Source organism: Symphalangus syndactylus, chromosome 21, assembly GCF_028878055.3.
Source record: "Symphalangus syndactylus isolate Jambi chromosome 21, NHGRI_mSymSyn1-v2.1_pri, whole genome shotgun sequence".
Lineage (NCBI taxonomy): Eukaryota > Metazoa > Chordata > Mammalia > Primates > Hylobatidae > Symphalangus > Symphalangus syndactylus.
In genome coordinates, this window is record NC_072443.2 from 69,817,528 (window position 1) to 69,837,570 (window position 20,043).

Below are 20,043 nucleotides of genomic sequence, written 5' to 3' on the forward strand. Positions count from 1 at the left end.
AAGACAATGGGAAAGACATAGAGAGATGAGGTCAATCATCTCTGTAGATTCCAACGAAGAGGAATCCTATGAGCTGCAGTACCAGTGCAGAGGGGCATAAGATGTGTGCATGTCCAGGAAGATGAGCAGCTGGGTGAAGCAGAGGGGATGTTTGAGGGTTATCATGGGCAGACCTATCATTTTAGGCCATCCCATTTATAAAATCTCCAGAATCAGACAATCCTTTGGTAACCATCTAGTTGAGTAACAACAACAACAACAAAAACAATGATAGCAAGCAAATTTTTATTATTTTATTGAGTCTTCATAGCAATATCATTGGGTAAGCGTTATTAGTCTCCATTTTACAGCTGAGAGAAAGGAGTTCCAAAATTCTTCATTCTCCCTCTACTCAAGTTTACCCAAGTTGTAAATGCCAAGGCAAGGATCCGAACTCAGGTCTGTGCTACGATTCATTTATATGGGCACAGATTTCACCTGAAAGAATACCATGTTGACCCAATCTCTCATGAAGGATCTCTCATATTGGGGGTTGTTCAGGATTCCACATCCCAGGAGGGGCTACCACATTCCTTCTTCAGATACTTATTTCTGCCCCTAATCATTTAGACGACTTTTAAAAAAAATGTTTTTTCAAGAGAAGAACAATGTGGTAAAATAGCAAGCTTGAGAAAAGAGGAGTAAAGCAAATGAATTGTCATTCTGGTCAATACAGTTGCTCTGATATAAAATCTATCTCTAGGCACCAAGAAAAAAAAGGAAATAGAAATAAGAAGTAGAGAAGAAACTCATATTTATTGAGACTGTCTGCGCCTGGCACTGTCCTGGCACTAATTATTTAACATAATTCATATAATGTCAAAACATCTCTGTGAGGTAGCTGAGAGATGATAGTTTTTTTAACTTTTAAGTCCAGGGTACATGTGCAGGCTTATTATTTAGGTAAGCTTGTGTCACAGCAGTTTGTTGTACAGGTTATTTTATCACCCACCCAGGCATTAAGCCTGGTACCCGTTAGTTATTTTTCCTGATGCTCTCCCTCCTCCCACCTTCCACCCTCTGATAGGACCCCGTGTGTGCTGTTCCCCTCTATACGTCCATGTGTTTTCAGAGAGATAATAGATTTTTTAAAGACAAAGTTCCCACATGTAGACCAAAAGAAATTTCTCACGTAGGAGGATATTGAGTTATATAAGAGCCAATGCTACAGTATCAGCAAAAACTTTGAAAATAGCACACACAGGGACACTGTTACCAGTTAATACCCAAATTCCCGTCCTTGGCCACCTTTGCCTGTTAATACCCACATATTGGCAAAATCATGTGAATGAAATGATCCCGCTGTGCAGTTTTAGTCTGTCCAAGATTTATATGGGTTCAGACTGAGGTGAGTAGTAAAAACTAGCAAGAGCCAAGAAAACTGGTAAGCAGAAATAATAAGCAGAACAACAATAATTATAATACATGCAGACAAGCAGGTAGTCATCTGAAAAAGAGAGTGGAGAGTGGAGAGTAAAATAAGGAAGAAATGCAAAATGCAAACCTGTATAGCTTGAACTCCAAAGGCAGATTGGTAAGGCCAACTTCTCCACAGCAGACAGCCTCAAGAGAATGGATTTCTCTGGTTCAAAGTTGGATTCTGAAAGACAGTGTTCCCCACAGATATTTTTCCTCAGTCCAGTCAGTTTGGCCTCAGTAGCATCTGGTGGTAGGAGAACCATGGGGTATCCTGTAGAGACAGAGGGGATGATTTGATTATTCTCATAAGAATATTCATGCACAAGAATGATATGGCTAGATGTTAAAGTTGCGAGGGGAGGCCAGGCGTGGTGGCTCACACCTGTAATCCCAGCACTTTGGGAGGCCGAGGCCGGCGGATCACGAGGTCAGGAGATAGAGACCACCCTGGCTAACACAGTGAAACCCCGTCTCTGCTAAAAATACAAAAAATTAGCCAGGCGTGGTGGCACACGCCTGTCTTCCCAGCAACTTTGGAGGCTGAGGCAGGAGAATCGTGTGAGCCTGGGAGGTAGAGGTTGCAGCGAGCCAAGATTGCGCCACTGCATTCCAGCCTCGGCAACAGAGCGAGACTCCGTCTCAAAAAGAAAAAAAAAAAAGTTAAGCAGTGGGAGGGAAATGTCCACTAAAATATCTTGTTCAAAGTGTCCTAAATTAAAGTATTTCCCAAACAAGCTGAAAATAACATTTGCTAAATGAAATTAAATATTTGTATTGAATTTGGCCGTTCCTTAAATGCTACTAAACTCAACATTTCCTGTGGTCAGACCATGCAGATCTCCTCTTATGACAAACGGTAATTGCCGAATGATTATGGGTAAATATTCCCCTGTCATTTCTTTTGAGAGGGAACCTACTAGGTTAATGTGAACTGAGCTAAAAATATTGATTCCAGAAATGAGTATGAAATGTTGTGATTTCCAATTGTTCTAAGAAATTGGTCTTTGAAATCCTAAATTATGAAAGGATAAAGTGGCTCCAATTTAATCTGTGAAACAGGACTCTATTTAGACTCCATGGTCAAGTTCCTAGGAAAAAACTTTAGACAGGAATAACGGTTGGCATGTAATATTGTTGACTGGTGCCCTCCAGTGGCAAAACTTGATGGAGTGTTCAATCCAGTAAAATTCAAAGTGTCTTCTATTTCAATTCTCAAGCCTTTTGAACATATGAGCCTAAACTTTTTAAGAGCCCAATAGTTGGGAATAAAACCACAAAGGCTTTAGATTGTACTTGGTTTTACATTGTATGGTCATAAAATGCTAGAGAAAAAGGTTGTTTGCCTTTAAAGTAAGGCTGGAAAAAGACGGAGAGCCACAGGAGATTCAAATGACTTGGCAGGAAGATATTGGGCAGGCATTTTAGAATCTTCAGGCTGTATCCTCACCCTTTCCCTATTGTATGAAACTCCTTTATGGTATTTCCTGTTCAGCTGGAAGGAATGACATATCCCCAAACGCGCAGGTCCTGGGCATTGAGGAAATGCCAGTTATCCTGCCTGTTAATATGAATGTGCCCTGAGGATACTGATGTTTTTCACATGACAAATGTCTAGCTTTGGATGTCCTTGTCATACTGTGGGTCGTTTATTTTCTTTCTTATTTTAAAGCCTTTTCTTTGGGAGGCCAAGGCAGGTGGATCACTTGAGGCTAGGAGTTCACGACCAGCCTGGGTAACATGGTGGCCCAGCTATTCAGGAGGCTGAAGCAGGAGAATGGCCTGTACCCAGGAGGTGGAGGTTGCAATGAGCTGAGATCGCGCCACTGCACACCAGCCTGGGCAACAGAGTGACACGCTGCCTCAAATAATAATAGTAACAATCATAAAGTCTTATCTTGACCTCCTCAGGGTGCCATGTCCCTGGGCCCTCTCTGTTTCCTTTCTGATCTCCTACATTGCTTTCCCCTGCCTCCCACCAGGGTCTTCCTTTTAGCATCCATCCATGTCCTCAATTCCCTTTGGATCTGAAGGGGAAGACAAACCTGTCAGCCATCAAGAGAGGACCAGACTCCCTCTAAATTCTTGAGGATCTTGATATATTAAAATATAAAGAAATGCCAAGTTATATTTAGTGGTATATTTTGTTTCTGAAATTGGAGTCTGTTTTCCTGTTAATAATTTTGACACAAATGCAATATAATTGTCTTACTTGTAAGATGATTACAGAGAGTATTTTTAAAAATCTAGCTCTAAGTGTACTAAGAAAAGGGTGCTCCAGAACTAGGTCACAGATATGAAAGTATATGATGACATCATTCTCCTTCAATCCTGTCAATACATCTCTCTGACAGTAAGTATGAATTGGTAGAGAAAATATGATACCATTAAAATGCGATTGCGGCTGGGCATGGTGGCTCACACCTGCAGTCCCAGCACGTTGGGAGGTGCAGTGGGCAGATCACTTGATCTCAGGAGTTTGAGACCAGCCTGGGCAACACGGCAAAACCCCATCTCTACCAAAAATACAAAAAATTAGCTGGCATGGTGGCGCATATCTGTGGTCGCAGCTACTCAGGAGGCTAAGGTGGGAGGATCACTTGACCTGGGAAGGCAGAGGTTGCAGTGAGCCAAGATCATGCCATTGACTCCAGCCTGGGCAACAGAGTAAGACTCCATCTCAAAGAAAAAAAATGTAATCACCTACTGGGTTCATCTTCCTGCCCATTGCATGGACAAATTGATTAACTGAGACTGCAAGCATTGCAGTAAAGAGTTTAATTGACACGAGGCTGGCCACATGGACATAGTTACCACTCAAATCAGTCTCCCGGAAGGCTTGGAAATTAGGGTTTTTGCAAGCATAATGTGGTAGGCAGGGGGCTAGGGAATGGGGAATGTTGATTGGTTGGGATGAAATCACAGGGATGTGGAAAATGTTCCCTGTGCACTGAGTCAGCCTGTGTGGGGATCACAGGACCAGCTGAGTCATGAGTTGCCAGTCTTGGTGAAGTCAGCTGCTTGTCAGAAATGCAAAAGTCTGAAAAGAAATCTCAAAAGGCAAATCATGGGTTCTACAATAATGATGTAACCTACAGGAGAAATTAGGGAAGTCACAAATCTCATGACTTCCAAACGGTAGCTCATTATCACTTAACTATACCAACATCTTAACAGAAGTCAGGTCCCTCTCATAATTCTAACCTTGTGGATTTTCATTGGTTTTACAAAGGCAGTTTAGTTTGGGGAAGAGCTATTATCATTCTTGCTTTAAGGATAAACTATAAACTAAATTCCTCCCAAAGTTAGCTTGGCATATGCCCAGGAATGACTAAAGGACAGATTAAAGTTTAGAAGCAAGATGCAGTCAACTATGTCAGATTTCTCTTACTGTCATAATTTTGCAAAGGCGCTTTCAAAAAGTCTAACATTGTATATCAATAGTCTAAGCCCTTCCTGAATGTGAACTGTGGCCCAAAGGGTGGCTCAACCTGCTCTGGGAGAGTGAGTAAGAAGTAGGTATATCTATGCGACTAAACAAGGAAGCCAGTTTGGGCACAGAAATGTGTCGGTATTGAGGAAAGTATTTCAATTAGGACAGATAGTTAGAAGTCTCTTAGTAATATCCAACCACAGAACCCACAGTTAATTCAGATTCAAAGTGCACAAATTTTAACTGCACAAAAAGAATGTGAGTCTCCTCACCCCTGCATCACAGATTTGGGGAGAGCGTGTATCATTACAGTGAAAATAGTCACCTGGGACTGGAGCTAATGGTTAAGGACCTTTGTTTTTAGATGCTTACATCCACTAGAGATAGTTTATATTCTAATGATTTTATCAACTCTTCCTAATATTTTATAGCATCTAGAGGAAATAGGAAAAGCTAATTATAGCTTACCTTCATTATCCTTGTCATCGTAGTTAAACTACTCCAGTCTGTGTCTGCAGATTGACATAGGCAGTTAAGCAGACTTTTGAGTGTGAATCAGAACAACTGTTTTAGGAAATAACGCTACTAATCTCTATACCAGTTATCTCCATTACTTCTCATTGCCCTCTGAGAAAGGATGGGGGTCATTCTCACTCAGCCTAGCTCACACAGCTGCCTAGAAGATGTGAGTTTCTTGACTCCCAATCTCATTATCTTTCCATTTTGCCAACTTGAGAGTTCAATAATAATGACTCTCCCATTGCTAAAATGTTACACATAATCCCTCTCCATTGCTGTAATACTTTAACCAGAATCTACCCCTTCATGGATTTTCTTGCTAAGTAATGCTTGAAGAGAAATATTCAAAATCAGTACTCCAACACTAAGGAATCAAGACAGAAAAGCAATGGTACGGTTCAGAAAGACCAAAGTTTGGGGAGGTCATTATGGTAATTTATTTCATTTTGAAAGAATACAGGCAAATGCTCGTATTTAGGGTTTGAACTAATTGGCGATATGCATATAGTGGCATAATTTAACATCTCTTTCTATTCAGTCAGTGATTCTTAGCCTGTTTTGGATCATAGATACCTTTGAGGAGTTATAGAAAGCCATAGACCCTTTCCTCCCCACTTCACCCCTGACCCAAATCACATAGGCACTAAAGGTTGTATTCAGTTCCAGGGGATTCACTGAGCTAGTTTTAGAATGCTTATTCTAGATACATGGCTCCCGACTGGACAATGTTTCCCTTGGGGGACATTTAGAATGTCTGAAATATTTTTGGTCTTCACAACTGGGAAGGCACTACTCACATCAAGTAGACAGGTGTCAAGGACATCTGCTAAATAGCCTATCATGAATTGTGCTGCCCCCACAACCAAATACGTTTTTGTTCAAAGTCTCTAAAGTGCCAAGGTTGAAAACACCTGCTATGGATCTGCACTGTCCAATACAGTAGCCAGGAGCTACATAGAGCTCTTGAAATTGTGGCTAAACTGAATTGAGATATACTAGAAGTACAAAATACACACCAGATTTCAAAAACTTCATACATAGCTGTAAGATATTGCGTTAATGATGTTTTGTATTGACTACATGTTGAAATAATATTTCAAATTTACTTGGCTAAATAAAATGTATTAATATAAAGTTCATCTGTTTCTTTATACTTTTTGTAATGTGGCTGCCAGAAAATTTAAAATTACATATTTGTCCATAGCTGTGGATCACATTACATTTCATTGGATAGACATGCTCTCGATGCTTTATAAAACTGAACTATTGAAAACTAATTAAGATTCTGATTCTAAAGCAAGGGTCAGCAAACTAAAGCTAAAACTCGTCCACTAGCTGTTTTTGTAAGTAAAGTTTTACTGGAACACAGTCATACACATTTGTTTGCCTATTATTAATGGCTGCTCTCACAACAGCAGAGCTGAGTAGTTGTGACAAATACTGTATGGCCAGAAAACTCTAAAATATTTATGATCTGGCTTTTTACAGAAAACGTTTGCCAATCCCAGATCCAAGGTCATGTCCTCTACAGGGGCGGGATAAAAACTTTGCCATCCTGACAGCAGTAATATTTTCATATTTAAAGTAAGCAAATTTGGGACATTTGAAGAAGAGCTGCCTGAAAGGATGGAAGGCAGGTGTAACAGAACACACTAATTGGCTATGCTGCCCTCATATGATTGTATTTTATGTTGCTATTCAACTGGAATATGGCTCTCTATGACAGAGAATAGGAAAGATAATATCTCCTGTTAGAAATGGGTCATTGAGGCCAGGCACTGTGGCTCACGCCTGTAATCCCAGCACTCTGGAAGGCTGGAAGGCCGAGGTGGGCAGATCATCAGAGATCAGAAGTTCGAGACCAGCCTGGCCAACATGGTGAAAACCCATCTTTACTAAAAATACACAAATTAGCTGGGAATGGTAGTCCCAGCTACTCGGGAGGCTGAGGCAGTAGAATCGCTTGAACTCGGGAGACAGAGGTTGCAGTGAGCCAAGATCACGCCACTGCACTCCAGCCTGGGTGACAGAGCAAGACTCCGTCTCAAAAAAAAAAAAAAAAAAAAAGAAATGAGTCATTGATTCAGCCAGCAAGTATTTATTGGGCACCTAATATCTGCTAGGCACTGTTCTTGGAGTTGGAAATACAACAGTGAACAGAAATAAAGTCCCAGCACTCCTGGGGCTTATAGTCTACTGTGACAGAACACCTGTCTGAGATAGGTGAAATATCGAGAATGTCAAGTATATCAAGAAGAATACTCGAGTATGTCAAGTGGTGATAAGTGCAAAGAAACACAGACCGAGTTAATAGAATAAAGAGCCTTGGGGTGGAGGTGATACAATTTGATTCGGAATGCTGTGGTCATGGAAGGCTTCTCTGAGTAAGCACATTGCAGGGTGTGGAAAACACAACTGTAAGCCTTCCCTGAGGACAATCTGATACTACGTGTCTAAATCTTAAGTGTGACCCAGTAATTCTACCTAGTTACTTAACACAAGCAATTATGGGAACTAGTGTTTCAGAATGTTTCCTGGAGCATTTTCACCATAATAAAAAAAAAAAAGGAAACTACTTAAGTATTCAACTAAATTTATTAATATAAACAGTGTACATGGCATAGTAAGCTTTTTAAGAAAAAAGTATTATATTAATACTTATATAATTCCAGTTTCATAAAAATATAAAAATATTGTGTTTGCAGCGAAAAAATTCTTAAAGTCTTAACCCAAATGTTAGGATCCCTAAAAGATCAAATTTTAGGTGTCTCTTACATGCATCTGTATATCTCTCTGTAGCATCATCTTTTAAAAATAACTCATAAACAAATAGTTATAAAAAAAAGAAAGGAGACAAGGCCTGGTGGCTCACACCTGTAATCCCAACATTTTGGGAGGCCAAGGAGGGCAGATGGCTTGAGCTCAAAAGTTTGAGACCAGCCTGGGCAACATGGCAAAACCCCATCTCTAGAAAAAATACATAAATTAGCTGAGAGTGATGGTGCATGCCAGTAGTTCCAGCTACTTGGGAGGCAGAAGTGGGAGGATCACCTAAGCCCTGGAAGTCAAGGCTGCAGTAAGCCTAGACCACACCATTGTACTCCAGCCTGGGTGACAGAACAAGACTGTTGAAACTGCCTTTGCAAAATTATGACTGAGACAGTGAAAGAGATCTGACTCCACCTTGCTTCTAACCTCCAAGCTGTCTATTCACTCCTGGGCATAGGCTGAGCTAACTTTTGGGAGAAACTTAGTTTGTAGTTTATAGTTTAAACAAAGACAGTAACAGCCCTTTCCCAAAGCATATCTCCTTCTTGCCTGGGGACTAGACTAACATTATCCACAGGATTAGAAATTATGGTTTAGGAGTGATGCAGCTGGAGGCTGCAAGATTCTGACCCTCCCTAAACTGCTCCTAAGATCAGTGCTTGAGATATTTTGCAGACCCTGTACTTGATGGATCAGCTGATACCACCCAGATTGGTAAACTGGCTCATCTGATCTTGTGGCCCCCACCCAGGAACTGACTCAGCGCAAGAAGACAGCTTCTACTCTATGATTTCACCCCTGACCAATCAGCACTCCTGGCTCACTGGCTTCCCGCTACCCACCAAGTTGTCCTTAAAAACTCTGCCCCCGAGTGCTCCGGAGACTGATTTGAGTAACAATAAAACTCCGGGCTCCCACACAGCCGGCTCTGCATGAATTACTTTCTCTATTGCAATGCTCCTGTCCTGATGAATCAGTTCTGTCCAGGCAGTGGGCAAGGTAAACCCCTTGGGTGGTTACACTGTCTAAAAAATAAATAAATAAATATATAAATAAATAAATAAAGATACAAATAAAAGAGAAAGAAGACTGAATTTGTCAAATATGCGTATTAAAAAAATTCCCTTTAATGTTAATCCTAAGTATGATAATCTTCCATTGAACCATCAGGAGCTAACAATGAGTAAGAGAATTAACTTAATGAACACAATGAATTGTCTTTTTAAGCAAAGCTAGTAGATTCTAGGACACTGTTCTCTTATATTATCTACCAGAGAATTAAGGTCAATCCAATTAATTCCTTATCACACAGCCATGTTAAAAGGCCCAGGATATCAATGAACCAATGGGAAACTCCAGAGAAAGCAGACAACACCCACCAATTGCAACTGGCAGTTATAGATACTACAATAACCAAGACAACTCAAAGTTTCTAGAGCTTCTCAAAGTTCAGTCAGGGGACCTCTACAGGAGCATCATTTGATAATGGTGATGGTTAGGGAGAGGGAGGAGAAGATGTGTGTTTAAAATGTGGAGTCGGCCAGGCGCAGTGGCTCATACCTGTAATCCCAGCACTCTGGGAGGCCAAGGCAGGCGGATCACCTGAGATCGGGAGTTCGAGACCAGCCTGACCAATATGGAGAAACCTCGTCTCTACTAAAAATACAAAATTAGCCAGGCTTGGTGGCACATGCCTGTAATCCCAGCTACTCTGGAGGCTGAGGAAGGACAATCACTTGAATTAGGGAGTTGGAGGTTGCAGTGAGCTTAGATCACACCATTGCTCTCCAGCCTGGGCAACAAGAGCAAAACTCCATCTTAAAAAAAAAAAAAGTGGAGTCTTGTGTCCTACCCACAACATTACCCAGGTGCGGTCCATATTTTGCATGTTTCAAAGGTTCCTTGACCAATTCTTATGCAGACCAATCTCTTTAAGCTTACAGCTGCTTACACTGGGCAGAGAAAAAGGAAAACCTCTTCTGACTATCTAGAGAGATGTTATTTCTGATCAGAGTCCTTGAGAAAAGAAAAGATAAATTGGGACTTGCCTAATTATCAGTTAATTATTGAAGGAAGGCCTCTTGCTTATGTATGTATAAATCTCAGTTCTCCCTACAGGGCCATTGTAAGCAAGAGTCCTTTGGCCTACTTTTGAATATTGCTGGTACATTTTGTCTGAGAACTGACACCAACCTAATTTCCTGCCCTTGGTGAAATAATTCTGGGACCAGGCATATTTTCTCATGTGTATGTTAAACAATATTGAGAACAGGCAAAAATAAATAGCTGCCTGTTTCTGGAAGGAAATACTTATTCCTGGAAGCTAGGACTGCCTACAAATTAAAACAGCTTACTTATCAAGATGCATGACTTGCTCATTAAGACTTATTCAAAGCCATGTGCTGTGGCTTACACCTGTAGTCCCAGCTACTTGGGAGGCTGAGGCAGGAGGATCGATTCAGCCTGAGAGTTTGAGGCCAGCCTGGGCAACAAAGCGAAACCCTCCCTCTTAAATAAATAAGTAAATTTTAAAAAAAGACTCAATATAAAACCTTCTTCTTTCTGAGTCCTCCAGTGAAAGCTAATATGTCATAAAATATGCCCAATCCCAACCATTCTCTACCTTGCAAGACTCAACTTAAAAGCATTCAAACCCTCCATCACTTCCCAGTCTTTCCTGTTTTAAAACACTACAAAGACTCTGCCATGTTGGGGGTTTCCCTTATGGCAACAGGCCTACTACACATGGTTTGGCTTTTGGCTTAATCAGCAGCCTATTCTGATGGCCCTTGAGATTTTGAAGGTCCAGATGTTATCATTTCAGTTGATGTAGGTTGGCATACTTCAGTCTCCCTGAGGTGCCCACTGTATATAATTATTTTTTTTTTTTTTTTTTTTTTTTGAGACAGAGTTTCACTCTCGTTGCCCAGGCTGGAGTGCAATGGTGCGATCCCAGCTCACCACAACCTCCACCTCCTGGGTTCTAGTGATTCTCCTGCCTCAGCCTCCCGAGTACCTGGGATTACAGTCATGCACCACCACGCCTGGCTAATTTTTTGTATTTTTAGTAGAGACAGGGTTTCTCCATGTTGGTCAGGCTGGTCTCAAACTCCTAACCTCAGGTGATCCGCCCACCTCAGCCTCCCAAAGTGCTGAGATTACAGACGTGAGCCACCACGCTCGGCTATAATTCTTAAAATTCGGTTTTCAAGCTTCACTGTGTCCCTTTCAAGAAGACTTTTAACTTCTCTTATTCCCAGCTAAGGCTCTTGGCAAACATCCCCAGCTAAGCTTGTATATATCAAAGTATCCAAATAAGGCCAGGCACAGTGGCTTACACCTGTAATCCCAGCACTTTGGGAGGCCGAGGTGGGCAGATCATCTGAGGTCAGGAGTTCAAGACCAGCCTGGCCAACATGGTGAAACCGCATCTCTACTAAAAATACAAAAAGTAGCTGGGCGTGGTGGTGCGCGACTGTAATCCCAGCTACTTGGGAGGCTGTGCAGGAGAATTGCTTGAACCTGGGGGGCAGAGGTTGCAATGAGCGAGATCGTGCCACCGCACTCCAGCCTGGGTGACAGAGCGAGACTCTGCCTCAAAAAAAAAAAAAAAAAATCCAAATAAAAAGCTGAAAAAAAAGGAAAGAAAGAAAGAAACCAAATCTGTTGAAGTTCCTCTAAGAGTCTCTTCTAGTTTAGCTTCTAAAGATGCTTGTGAGCAGGGGCAGCTGAGTTCTACCCTCTGTTAACTTTTCGTAGTTCCACAGCTGTGTTACTGATGCTTAGGAATTACAGTATAAGCCCCAAGCTTAGTGGAGAAGACAGACGAACATAAGAGAAGTAATCCCAGCCCTTTGGGAGACCGAGGTGGGTGAATGGCTTGAGCTCAGGATTTCGAGACCAGCCGGGGCAACATGGCAAGACCCTGTCTCTACAAAAAACACAAAAATTAGCCGGGCATGGTGGTGCAAGCCTGTAGTCCCAGCTACTCTGGAGGCTGAGGTGGGAGGATCACTTGAACCCAGAAGGTTGAGGTTGCGGAGAGCTGAGATTGCACCATGGCACTCCAGCCTGGGTGCCAGAATAAGACCCTGTCTCAAAATAAATAAATAAAATGAAAGCAGCAAAAAAAAAAAAAATGCACAAATGAAGAGCTTGGGCTTAAGTCAGACATATCATAATAAATATTTGTCTCTCCTCTTTGCTGCCTATGAGATCTTTGGCATCTCAATGTTCCCAAATATCAATGTATTCAACTTTAAAATGGGAAAACAAATTGTACAGTAAGGAGGATCACATGATAAAGCTTAAACACAAGCTCTAGAAATGGTAGCTATTATTTTATTTTTATAAACTATACCTGGTGATGAAATCTGAATGGTGTAACTTCAGATTTACATTTTAAATATTGGTTCTGTCTCTTACTAGCCTTGTGTCCTTGGATAATTAATCTTTTTAAGTCTTAGTTTTCTCATCTACAAATCTGAAAACACTACTGTCCCCTTGCTATGGTCTGAAAGTTTGTGTCCCCGCCCCCATCAAATTCACATGTTGAAACCTAATCATTATTCAGAAGGAGGGACATCTGTTTTTTGTTTTTTAGGGAAAAGAAATGAAACTTAATCATTACTGTGATGGTATTAGGAGGTGGGCCTGTGGGATGCAATTAGATCAGGAACGGGATTAGCACCCTTTAAAGGAGGCCCCAAAGAGCTGCCTGACACTTTCTACTATATGAGGATGAGGACACAGTAAGAGGGGGCCCTATATGAGGATGAGGACACAGTAAGGGGGCCCCCACCAGACACCACATCTGCTGATGCCTTGATCTAGGACTTCCCAGACACCAGAATGGTTGGAAATAGGTTTCTCTTGTTTATAAGCCATCTAGTTTATAATAATTTGTTAGAGCAGTCCAAATGGACTAAGGCATCTCTCAATAATAAATAAAATAATGTATTTAAAACACTTAGCACATTGATCCATTCAATCAACTTATATTGAAAACACAGACTCTAGAGTCAGACTACTTATATATAAAATTCCTGTTTACTCTCACATACCTTGTTCAAGGTATGTGAACTTTCTGCGCTTAATTCATAGATTATCCTGTGTACTGAATTTCCCTCAGAAACAGAGATTTTTGAGATCACTGCAGTGAAACTCACCACTGTACTAAGGCAAGTTTCCTCTCCTCCCTCCCACAAAGTCTCTGATGTGCATCAGTTTGAACTCTAGCCCGACTTTCAAAAAACAAAGAAACTCCTACAGTTCTAAGTCTTTGGCTTTTCTCTGTGAATCACAGCTACCTTATCAGGTTTCTCCCCTTTTGTCCTCCTTCTTTTTCCTTTTCGTTCTATGCTTCTTGCTTCTGCATGCATGCTTTAATCAGAGATTTTTAAACTTATCCACAAAGTAGTCAAGAAAGAGAATATTAGGACCAGTGATCTGATACCTCTTCCGTGACTGAAAATTATAAAATTGGAAGTATGTTAGGAAGAAAATATTTCCACGGTCTGATAAGATATTCAGAAGCTTTTCACTAGAACAAGTTTGCATTATTTAATTTCTCCAGGAGCAGGCAAGAAAAATATCAAGAGTCTGCCTCTGGGGAGATGCCATTTCATGAGCGATGAAGCAGTAATGAATGGTAAAGATGGAATATCAAGGAATCATTTTTGAGGGGAAAATGCAACTCTAAAGCTCTAAACCGAAGTTCAAGAGACTGACATAGGATGTCCTTACTTTCAACTCTATTTTTTCCAACCACCTATCTGTCCATGCATATTCATTTAGTGACTACAGCAGGCAGTGTAGTATTGAAAAGAAATTACAGGCCATTCACGGTGGTTCATGCCTGTAATCCTGGCACTTTGGGAGGCTGAGGTGGGTGGATCACCTGAGGTCAGGAGTTCAAGACCAGCCTGGCCAACATGACACAACCCTGTCTCTACTAAAAATACAAAAATTAGCCAGGCATGGTGGCCAGCGCCTATAATCCCAGCTACTCAGGAGGCTGAAGCAGGAGAATCGCTTGAACCCAGGGGGGTGGAGGTTGTAGTGAGCCAAGATCATGCCACTTCACTCCAGCCTGGGTGAAAATGAGAAATTCCATCAAGAAACAAAGGAAGGAAGGAAGGAAGGAAGGAAGGAAGGAAGGAAGGAAGGAAGGAAGGAAGGAAGGGAGGGAGGGAGGGGGGGGAGGGAAGGAAAGGAAAGGAAAGGAAAGGAAAGGAAAGGAAAGGAAAGGAAAGAGGGAGGAAGAGAGAGAGAGAGAGAGAGAGAAAGAAAGAAAGAAAGAGAGAAAGAAAGAAGGAAAGAAAAAGAAAGAAAGAAAGAAAGAAAGAGAAAGAAAGAGAAAGAAAGAAAAAGAAAGAAAGAAGAAAGAAAGAAAGAAAGAAAGAGAAAGAAAGAAAGAAGAAAGAAAGAAAGAAAGAAAGAAAGAAAGAAAGAAAGAAAGAAAGAAAGAAAGAAAGAAAGAACAGCAAGTGCATTGAAGTTGTGTCCAGAGCAAGCACAATGAGACAGCCCAGGAACCTGAGACTAGAGTCAATATTGAGTATGCTGGGACAATGACAGTAAAAAGGAACTGAAAGGAAATTATACACAGAACATACTTCAGACCACCTCAGTCTGATGGAGGACAAGGATAACGTCCTATTACAAATTTGCAAAAGAAACTTAGAGGCATGATTCAGTAAAGATGTGAGGTTTCACTGATTTAAGCACATGATCTGAATTTGCATCTGATCCTGAAGTCCTTTCTTCTAACCACTACACTAGTGTCCCCTTTAAAATATTTTGTATGTCTGAACAAAAAAATCGTTGATAAAGTCCCTTTTATTCACACTTTGGTATCTTTTCTTCTCCCATGAAGGCTTCCCAGATTCGTAAGTCTGTTTTAGCTTCCTGCCTTTGTTCTCCCGTAGCAGCCAGTTCCTCTTCTAAAATGACTCCAATCATTTCATATCATTGCTGCCTTGTCTCTCTCTCATAGTGGGATACAGCCTTCTTAAGACCAAGGACCACCTCTTGCTCTCTGTAATCTCCCCCAGTGCCTGCCATATTATGAATGCTCAGTAAGTGACTGTTGAACATGGGGATGGATGGGCCAATAGGTGGATACATCTGTAAATGATCAACACACTGAGAGAAGTCACCACACAACTGTTTACCTAAGAGATGTCTACGATAATTAACATAAAAGTAAATAGTAGTCAAATTGGCTACTGTTTGTCAACTTAGATGTCAGTTATTGATTGAATTGGAATTTGTATTCCAAGATATAATGGTAAGTTTAGTCTAAGCGAGGAGGCGGTAATTTGATGGTTACTGCTCCATTCTGTCATCTCCAGGGCCAGGCTCCCTGCCCCATAACCGCAGCTCTACTGTCATCCCCATGCACATGTGTGCTTTGAGTACATACAACTCTAACCCAAAGTGGCTACTGCTCAACTTTCTCAATATGATCTAGCCTCAGGCAAGGAAGCAGCTGGAGCTCCTCTGCTGCTCCTTTACAACTCTTTACACCATGCTAATTGGGAACAAGGCAAGTTATAAAACACCATTCATTGTAGGACTCCACTTAGGTTAAAAAAGAAAGAAAGTCTCTTACATGTGTGTAAAAAAGATAGAAAGGGCATGCCCAAATGATAATGGTAGGTATTTCTGGAAGTAGACAGACGACAGATGGGGAATTTTCTGGCTTTTTATCCCTATTTCCTAATCTTTTCTATAACTATACTAGATTTCTGATAAAATAAAAACAACACTTAAACAATAGCAATTCTGAATTCACAGCAACATTTGTGATGACTATTGCTTTATCATTCAATATATATTGCCATTCCAATTCACAGTAAGTTCCTTGGGATCCAGTCACGTGATTCCCTGAAGTGTCAACTTCTTAGCCTCTAGCAAAGGGCTCTGCAGAACAGGGTCGAGATAGCAAACAAATGAACTCTCAGTTTCTGTTTATAATTCAAACCCTCATGCTTAGGAATTTTTCAGATTCTCCTCCCAAATTTTGTGAAAGTCTAAAGGATATTTGTACATTTGGGGATTGTCAGTCCTTGGAATAATGTTGGCTTGAGGTCAGAAAGAAGAGAAAGTAAATGCCCAGTCAGTTATGCAAAAATATGGATTGATTCTGACCAGCTTTTAATGGTAATCCTTTTTCATCTTTTTTCCTCATTTTTCGTAAACACATTATTTTCCGTTGCAAAGCAGACCTGTGTTCATGGTGTCTTTGTGCACAGGCTGAGAATCCAGGGAGAGACAAGGAGGCCAATGTTTAATTTTAAATTAATCCATCTCTTCTGAAAATGCCAAATGTGTATGGCCATAGCAAAACTGGCAGGATCTTACTCAGAATGCATTTCATTAGTACTGTCATTTTTCCTGGGCTTCCAGCAGATCTGGTGAAGAGCTGGCCTCAGGCCTCAAGCAGTCAACTTCAATCATAAATACCAAAGATGAGTACAGTACAGGAGGACTATCACGTGGCTGGATCTTGATTTGTGCCTCAAAAATTAGGGCTATGTATATATCTTCCAAATGGAATCAAGAGAGACTCATCACACAATATGGAAAGAAACTTCCAGGAGAGCAGGGAACAAAGAGTTAACAGCACAAGCTTTGCCGTCTGGTAAACTTTAATTCAGTGCTATGCTCCACTGGACCACTGTGGGTCAATGTCTCTTAACCTCATTTTCCTCATCTGTAAAATGTGGATATTGGTGGCTATTCCACAAATTCCCTGAGAGGTTTAAAACAGATGACATGTGTGTTTCACTTAGCAAACTGGGAGTGCCCAAAAGACGTTTTTATTAACATGAGCAGTTGTAGCACAGCAATGTGCGATAGTTGAAGAAAAAAGCCAAAACACCATAATGACAGGCTGTGGGTCCAATCTCTATTTTGCCACTAACTACATCATCATGGACAGTTGTGTAATTTCTGGTTTTCAGTTCCTTCATTGGTGAAATAAATAAGTTGGCCTGAATTTAGGATTGCAAACTGGCCGACTACCGATGTGGTTTATTTGGAAATTGGAGAAATTCTCCCCAAATTGAGAAATTTCTCTAAAATACCTATATGCCTAGTTTCTAAGAAAACTCAGGAGAGCATCTCCATATGGCTATAACTGAGCAGCAGAAAGCTTTTAAACAGGGCATCTACTCTCCAGTTCACCACAGTCTCCAAAAGGTCTTATACAAAGATCACCTAATTAATTTGCATTAATTTCCTCCTCCCTGTAACTATTTAGGTTTGCAACCCATGGATGAGACCAGTGATTCTTAACCTGGGTACATGTTAGCATCACCTGACAACTATTTAAAAAATAATAGTGCTGCAGCCTCCCCGAGACCAGTTAAATCAGAATTGTCAGCAGAGTCTGGACATCTGTATTTTTCAAAACCTGTATTGTTAAAAAGCTCTTCAGGCATTTGAAATCCACAACCAGGATTAAGAACTGCTAGACGAGGTGTTTTCTATGATTGTGTCAATGAGGTAGTATCTTGATTTCATAATCATTCATTTTTGTACCACTCTAGCCTACATGTATAGACAACTATTATATAAAAATTGTAACATATGTTCAAAATACGACTACTACTCATTAAAACATGATGAAACACAGCAAATGATAACCTAAGTTAATTCCTTCTGTGTCTTCCCTTTAATAGCCGCAAGAACTTGGAGATTAACTTTTTGCTTATCGCCCAAATTATTTTATTTTTTAAAAAAAATACAATCTTTGTCACTTTTATGTTTTCTTTTTTGCATCTTATTAGTTACCAGTTCCTATATGAAGCTTTGAAACGTTTTCTAGATTGAATGTTTCGATGTTCTCCTGTAATTACTCTAGGCAAGGAAGAAAATGCATGCTATTACTCACATGCCCCATATTGCAAAGTAACATTAAAAGAAGCCATTAATTTCTTTAGAGAGGGACACCATTTCCAAGTTCCAAAATATTTTCTTTACCCTCCCTTTTTCCTTTTGGCTCCTCTGAATATTTAGAGAATCTTCTAATAAATTTTCTCATCTACTTACAACTTTGAAAGTTTATTTTTATGCTCTTAAACTTTTAATTAAGAAAAGGAACATGTCTGATTTTATTACTTTAATTCACTTACGGTTGAATTTTTCATTTCTATCCATTGTGCTGTCTACAGAGTTTGGAGCAAAAAGTTCAAAAGCAAAATTAAGGTTAATATAAAGCAGTGATTTTCAATCCAGGGAGATGTTGCCCCCCAGGGGGCATTAGGCAATGACTAGAGATATTTTTGGTTGTCATGATTGGGTGTTGATGCTGCTGGCAACTAATGGATAGAAAATAGAAATGGGGTTAAACATCCTACAACGCACAGGACCCCACAACAAAGGGTAGGCTGACCCAAAATAATAACAGTGCCTAAGCTGAGAAACCTGATATAAAACATTTTTTTTTTTCCACTTTGCTCCACATGGGTAACTAAGTTGTGGGTTTTCAATCCCTGACCACGGAAAAATCAATTAAGAATATGCTTTCAGTTTAAAAACATGAACTATTATATTCCGCCCCCCTTCAAAGAATTTTGTGCCCTGAAATGAAGGGATATGTATAAATTCTGGCCAATTCGTCTGTGGCTTATTTAAGAACAGGAAGAGGAAAAGGACAAGGTGTGGCAAGGACTCAGGAAAGGAGGCAACCAAAAAAAAGTATTTCATTATATTTATGCTAATTCTTCATGCTTTACGTCTTCACAAACATGGGAAATTCGTGCGGAGAATGATAGCTCTTTCATGGGAAATGAGAACTTGCTGGTATTAACTGGCATAATTACAAACTGGCATGGGGGATCTGTGCATTACACTGTTTAAAAAAATGCACTATCCACAAAGAATGGCCAGAGGTCTGCTCCAAAGATATATGGTCAATTTCTAAGACTTGAATCCTCTGGCTTTTAAGATGATGCTATGTTGAAATGCACGTTCCTGAATTAGGAGTTCTCACGGACCACAGTTATACAACATTCATGAATTTTTTTTTAAAGATGGCTTTTGAAATGTGACTGGGATAAGATTAAAAACACCCTGTAATAGCTTTCTCTCTCTCTCTCTCTTTTTTTTTTTTTTTTAGAGACATGGTCTCACTCTGTCACCCAGGCTGGAGTCCAGTGGCATGACCTTGGTGCTCCCTGCAGCCTAAGCCTCCTGGGCTCAAGTGATTCTCCCATCTCAGCCTCTAGAATAGTTGGGAGTACAGGCATTCACCACCATTCCCGAATAATTTTTGTATCTTTTTGTAGAGATGGGGGTTTCACTTTGTTGCCCAGGCTGGCCTTGAAATCCTGGGCTCAAGCAATCCTCCCACCTTGACCTCCCAAAGTGCTTGCAGGTGTGAGCCACCACACACGGCCCCAAAACACCCAATAACCAGTTTCCTTTGGTCAGAACTGCTAAATTTATTTGGTAAAGGGTTCTTCTTGTCTCTAGCTCTACCTGGCCATTTCAGGAAGCTCAGTGAATACATCAGGAGTACAAACTACAAATTAGAGAATGCATGTTCCAGATAACGGTTAAAAGAGATAAGAACAGATAAGACACATCATGGGACCAAACCAAAGAAAACACACCTTTGGGCTGGATCTAGCCCACAGGCCACTAGCTTGAAACAGATAGACAAATAAGCTCTAAAGTCTCTTTCAGTCCAAAAATTCTGTGGTTTGATTTTTATCAAGAAAACTCACTGCTGCTAGGCATGTTTTTAAAATGCAGTTACTTCCCTTATTTTGTCATTTCCCTGCTCAAAAGTCTATAGCTGTTCCCTATGTCCCTCAAATTAAATCCAAGCTTCTAAAAATGCAGAGCTCTAAAAT

At 40.5% G+C, this 20,043-nt stretch overlaps 1 long non-coding RNA gene across 1 annotated transcript in view; it reads right to left on the bottom strand.

Annotated features, from left to right (window-relative positions):
- Positions 1 to 20,043, bottom strand: part of LOC129471555 (uncharacterized) — a 69,994-nt gene that overhangs the window by 8,149 nt on the left and 41,802 nt on the right. Inside the window, exon 3 of the long non-coding RNA XR_008653630.2 lies at positions 1,544 to 1,729. This is a non-coding gene — a long non-coding RNA (uncharacterized lncRNA). The remainder of the gene's footprint in view (positions 1 to 1,543; positions 1,730 to 20,043) is intronic.